We start from the raw sequence: 6,676 nt of genomic DNA, 5'->3' as shown, positions 1-6,676 counted from the left end.
TATTTCACCTTGAGATGTGATAGTTTTTTCAATTTAAAAAGTGATAAAGGAGTCCTTTCATTTCAAAAAGCAATCAAGTCTGGCAGTTATGAATTGCTTTCATCTGTCATTTATCCTTTCTGGATCATCACCCTTGCCATCCTCAGCAGTCCGTCTGATATGTTATATAGAAACTTTCATATAACCTCTAGGCTATGGTCTGCCGGGCAAGTAACATCACTTCGCAAGACATCAACCAAACCAAAAAGTTATTTAGAAAGTCAGGCTCAGTTATGGGATGCACTTTAGACCCAGTGGGTGGTAGTAGTGGAGGAGAGAATGAAGAGTAAACTGGGTGCCATTATGAACAACGCTGAATACCTTCACTTTGACACACTAACACTGAAGACTCTCAGCCAACAAATTATTCATCAGAAGTGTGCCAAGAAACACTACAGGGGCTCCTCTACACCCTCAGAAATATATCTGCATAGAGCCTCACTGGGACTGGGACTGCTCTTGTTATCTTTAGCCAAATCAAAACTCTCCTTCATTTAGTTTTCTTCCCTTTTAGTAATTCTGGTGGGTATTTAAAAGAGCTTTGTCGCTTGTCATAATAATAATAATAATAATAATAATAATAATAATAATAATTATATATTGTGAGACATGCACGAACACCACCAGACAGACACCGTGTCTTTATAAAAAGCATGCTTTATTTTCTACAATATTACACAGTCCCGCACAGCACACTGTGCTCCAAACACCAATCACCACTCCTCCGGACTTCTCTCTCAATCCTTGGACCGCCTTTCCTCACTCCACGGGAGCCTTGTCTTGCTCCCTCTCCCGACTCTGTCTCCCAGACTGTAGGAAGGCGGGCCCTTTTATTCTCACCCGGATGTGCTCCAGGTGCTCCCTATGACTACACTTCCTGGTGTGGCAGAAGTGTCGGGAGAGCACTAGGAAGCACTCTGGGCATCCCTGGAGGGACCCTCCTTCATCTTCCCGGGTGTGGCGGAAGTAAATCATTTCCTGGGCCCAAATGGGCTTGAGCTTCCTCGCTCTTCTCCCGTGGTCCTCCTCTGATCCATGGCGGTTGCCCCCTTGTGGTCTGTAGGACGTACATGCCACCTCCCGGTCCTTCCAGGCATCCTGGCCGGGTCGCAGCCCTAGCGACTCGCCACAATGCCCCACCGCCATCTGAGACACGTCAGTTGGAGCAACTTGTCCCGCGAGGGCAGCTCATCCATGAAGTGGGTCCCACTGCTCGTCCAGGGTCTGGTCCTGCAACACACACAGAAACAGGGGTGGAGACGCTGCCTTGACACCACCACCTAGTGTCCTCTCGTGCCTCGCACAGGCAGTGTTCCCCCCTTCTATTGGCACCCTGAGACTTACCTTTTTGGCACCCTCTCCGAGGTTTTTGTGTCCCTTTGGTTTGAGTCACTCTCCCCTCCGTAGCCTCTGCCAGCTGTGGCAGTGCCCCATCGCCAATGAATAGTCCTCCGGTGAAGCGGCCCGTCCCATGACGGCAGGTTCCCAACAAAGCAGGCCCTTCTACGCATCCAGGGTCTGGTCCTGTAACCAAAACAGTGAGAGGCGCAGAAGCGCTGCTTTGACGCCACCACCTGAAGTCCCTCCGTGCTGCGCACTGGCAGCGCTCCCCCCTCCGACCGGCAGCCCACGACTTGCCTGTTCGGCACCCCCTCCATGGGTTCTGTGCCCATCTGATCGAAACTGACGGGTCTGCTCGCACTTCCGTCTCCTTCACTGACTCTTGGGCTTCCCTCTGCAGGCTGGCCGGTCTCCGTACGTGAGCTCACGGGCTCACGTACTCACTTTGTGGGAAGACCCGGCTTCTTTCCTCGGGTTCTTCCCTTTCTTCTGGGGTGCCCTGACAGCTTGAGTCTTCCTACTGGAAAGGAAGAGACCACTTGCCATCGGCACCCCTGTGGAGCGACATGAAGCTGATGCTGGTGCCGGCGGTAGTGCACTAGGACCCACGACACTCATCAGCCGGCGTCCAGGCACCACTCCTACTAGGTGATCAACCCTTCGCGTCACCTCCACTGTCGGAGTCACAGCTACTCGGTCATTGGAACCGCACGATTCCGGGTTACATTTGCTCGCTTCTCCCTTTTCATTTACGGCACAAGTCCTACTCACCTGCGCCGCCACGAGCCTCCGGCCAAAGATTCCAGCTCCGCATTTCTCTGCCCCCTGACGTGGTGCGATTGACGTCCTCTTCAGGTCAACTAAGCAGCCTCGAAGGTCGTGTATCACCTGTAACAAAGACTCGGCGGGCCAAAGGGAATTCTCCGGTTCACGCCAAGCCACAGGCAGAAACAGGGCGTTAGCCAACGCATGACTTACCGGTTGATTGGTCACTCTCGCCAGCTTCGCCATGTGGAGCTCTCTTCCGGTTTGCACTCTGCCCTCCCCCTGCTCAGGATGGACGTTCCTGATTGCAGGAGTGGGTCCCGGTTTACCTGCTGTGGTTGAAGTTGTTTTAGATTTCATTGTAACTATCATGAGGGTCATTTGTTAATTATTGTTTATCACGTTCTTCCCATTAGACCAATTTGCAAAAGGTAATCCTATCAGCGGCATAGACAACATGTCCAGAGAACACAACTCATTGTGGTGTACAAGTACCACCATCAGATAAAAATCACAATCCTAGGAGGATCAGATATTATAACTGCTTATCATATTACTAACTGTATGGCATATTGTATTAGAAGTAAGTTATGACAGAAGAAATATTCTGCATGTCGATTGTTTACTTAATGCAGTTCCATACAGTTATGTTTAATTCAGTTTATTTCAGGTTTCAGTATTTCTAAAAAACTTGTTTGGTGTTGATTATTTTTGTTAATACTTTTTTTAAATTTCTTTGTCTTCGTGTCTCAGCTCAGTGACTTGTCTTAGAATCTGTGGTAAGACTGGCTGCACGTGTGCCACTGAGAAGGGCAGGTTTTTGTACGGGTATCTGTCACTGTGTGAGGGAGCTCCACTCCCTGCTGACAGTAATAATGTACTGCATATTCAGGTTGAGCTCCACGGATGGTCAGAGTGAAGTCAGTCCCTGATCCACTCCCACTGAGGTTCACCTCAACAAGCAGTTTCTGCTATTTCTCTTTCTGTTTGGTCAGCACATCTTCTTCTCTGTTTACTTTTCGAAACAATCTTTTGTTATACACTGACTTTTCACATTTGTTTCTCCTTATCTATTATAAGTGGTACCAGAAATCATCTGATGCTGGCCTTCTCGCTCATCTGTGTCAATCACTTGAGATACTAACACACTGTAACCCTCCCTTTCCATGTTTGTCCACAGCACACTGTCATGCTAAAGTTCATTTTACTATGGAACATGACTTCTTCTCTTTCAATATATTGCTTTTCTCAATTTTTTGTATTGTGAATTTATTACTAATATTTTAATTTATTAGTTATTATTTATTTTATTTTTATTTTTTATCTTTACGTTTTCTTGGTATATTTATATAAGTATTTGGATTATTTCTTTATAATTGAAGCAATCGTACTCCTGTCTTAATACCTTGGGGGCAAAGCTGTTTTCGTTACTATGTCTGAAATGCCTTTTTTTTTTTTGGCTTTTTTAGTTTGCTTTAGTTCCCCGCTGTTCTCTCTCCAAGCAGTTCTGTTATAGGCACTGCTGCCCCTAGCCAAACCAGGGCCCTAGGCAGAATCTTCTTGGGTCCACCGGCCCACCCACCCTGCTGCTCCCTGAATCCATTGCGTGAACATTTAATTTGAACAACAAAAACATAAATAAATAATGAATAAACATTTTCCATGTTCTCCGCATGTCTGTGTGGGTTTCCTCAGGGTGTTCCGGTCTCTTCCCACAGTCCAAAGACATGCAGGTTAGGTGCACTGGCGATCTTAAATTGTCCTTAGTGTGTGCTTGATGTGCGTGCCCTGCAGTGGGCTGGCTCCCTGCCCGGGGTTTGTTCCTGTCTTGCGCCCTGTGCTGGCTGGGATTGGCTCCAGCAGACCCCCATGAACCTGTAGTTAAGAAATAGCGGGTTTGACAATGACTGACTGACTGAATAAATAAACAAAGAAAGCAAACATCACAAACTTAACTTTAACTTTTAACATCAAATACGAATACTTTTATCTGTAAAAGTTTTTTCTGTAAAAGTTCAAGAATCAAATCTCAGCTTGTAGAATTTGCATTTTCTCCTTCTGTCTTCATTTCTTCTTCCAGGTACTCCAGCTTAACTCCAAAGATTTGTTGGTTAACTTAAATGGAGACTCTAAATTGGTCTGATGTGTTTATGAGCTTTATTATCGAAAGGCATTCCATCCAGGGTGGGTTAATTCTTTGGGTTTGATATGGCATTATGCAGTAAGTGGAATCAGAAAAAGAAATTATGTCTCTAAACTATCCAACTTAAGTGAGTGTGGATGTATTATATTAGAACATTAGAACACTATACATGAGAACAGGCCATTTAGCCCAGCAAAACTCACCAGTCCAATCCACTTATTTCTTCCAAAATAACATCAAGTCGAGTTTTGAAAGTCCCTAACGTCTTACTGTCTACCACACTATTTGTTAGCTTATTCCAAGTGTCTATTGTTCTTTGAGTAAAGAAAAAGTTACTAATGTTTGTGCGAAATTTACCCTTTACATGTTTCCAACTGTGTCCCCGTGTTCTTGATGAACTCATTTTAAAATACAGTCTCGATCCACTGTACTGGTTCCCTTAATCTTCTTTTGCTTAAACTGTAAAGGCTCAGCTCTTTTAATCTTTCCTCATAATTCAACCCCTGTAGCCCTGGAATCAGCCTAGTTGCTCTTCTCTGGACCTTTTCTAGTGCTGCTATGTCCTTTTTGTAGCCTGAAGACCAAAACTGCACACAGTGCTCAAGATGAGGCCTCACCAGTGTGTTATAAAGTTTGAACAGAACATCTTTGGACTTGTACTCCACACATCGTGCTATATATCCTAATATTCTGTTAGCCTTCTTTATGCCTTCTCAACACTGTCTGGAAGTTAGGAGTCCACTATGACTCCTAAATTTTTCTCATAAGTTGTACTCTCGATTTTCCAGCTGCCCATTGTGTATTCGAAACTTTACATTTACTGACATTACATTTCATCTGCCACAAATCTGCCCAACCCTGTATTCTACCCAAGTCCTTCTGTAATGATTTAACAAATTCCAAATAATCTGGTAATCCACCTATCTTGGTATCATCTGCAAACTTAAGCAGCTTATTACTTACATTCATATCTAAATCATTTATATATATATTAAAAATAACAGCAGCGCTAGCACTGACCCCTGTGGAAGACCACTCTTAGCATCGGCCAATTCTGATTTTGGTCCTCACACCATCGCCCTCTACTTCCTGTGTCTGAGCCAATTCTTAACCCATCTACAAACATCACCCTGAACTCACACTTCTTTTAATTTGATGCCCAACCTCTCATGTGGCACCTTATCAAATGCTTTCTGAAAGTCCAGATAAATAATATCATGAGCTCCACTGTGATCGTATCCTTTTGTTGCCTCCTCATAGAATTCCAGCATGTTAGTAAAACACGACCTCCCTCTTCTGAACCTTTGCTGACTGTTCAGAATAACTCCTGTCCTTGCCAGGTGTTACTCAATGTATGTAATGCATGTGATGCATGTGATGCATGTTAAGCTTACTAGGCTGTAGTTGTTTGGCTCTGCCCTGTCACCCTTTTTATATAATGAGATGATATTTGCCATTTTCCAGTCCTTCAGAATCTCTCCAGTGTGCAGTGACTTCCTATAAATATGTGTCAGCGTATGTGCCGATACTCTACAAAAGACTCCATTCTGTCACCACTTTCTTACATGTCTGTGATTTTTGCTGATTTAGGCTATCAATAATACTCTAAACAGAGGAAGTTTTTCTAGTGACACTGTGACATTAATGTTATTTTATTTTGCCATAAAAACACAAAAGTGATGTAATATAACAAGACTCTTCCACTCTGATTACTTTTAATATACAGAGTACAGCATGACAGGTGTTCAGGTTGGAACCTTTGCACATTGCATATTCTAGTTCAGACAAAGCAAAACGCCTTGGCAATCAATACAACCAGTGACAAATTAAAAAAATATAGGAAAAAATTATCTTTGAAATAGATTCTATTACAACAACGATTGCATTCTTTTAAAATTTTTAAAAAGCTGTATCATTGTGAGATACGTCAATTCTTTTCAAAAGAATGAACTTTTGTGAATTTGAAAAAAAAAAATCAGCAGAAATAGTTGTGCACAATTAAAAAAAATAAGCTTGCATCTTTTTATTACCTAAAGTTTAAATACAGAAAGTAAAACTTGATCTAATACAGGAATGTTTAACGCATGAACAAATATGTATAGGATGACTAAGAGTGGGCAGCACAGTGAGTAGCGCTGCTGCCTCGCAGTTAGGAGACCCAGGATTGCTTCCCGGGTCCTCCCTGCGTGGAGTTTGCATGTTCTCCCCGTGTCTGTGTGGGTTTCCTCCAGGTGCTCTGGATTCCTCCCACAGTCCAAAGATATGCAGGTTAGGTGCAATGGCGATTCTAAATTGTCCCTGGTGTGTACTTGGTGTGTATGTGCACCCTGCGGTGGGCTGGTGCCTCACTCGGGGTTTGTTTCCTGCCTTGTGCCCTGTGTTGGCTGG

Source organism: Polypterus senegalus, chromosome 4 (assembly GCF_016835505.1).
Source record: "Polypterus senegalus isolate Bchr_013 chromosome 4, ASM1683550v1, whole genome shotgun sequence".
In the NCBI taxonomy this organism is placed as follows: Eukaryota; Metazoa; Chordata; class Cladistia; order Polypteriformes; family Polypteridae; genus Polypterus; species Polypterus senegalus.
This window is presented reverse-complemented; position numbering follows the sequence as displayed.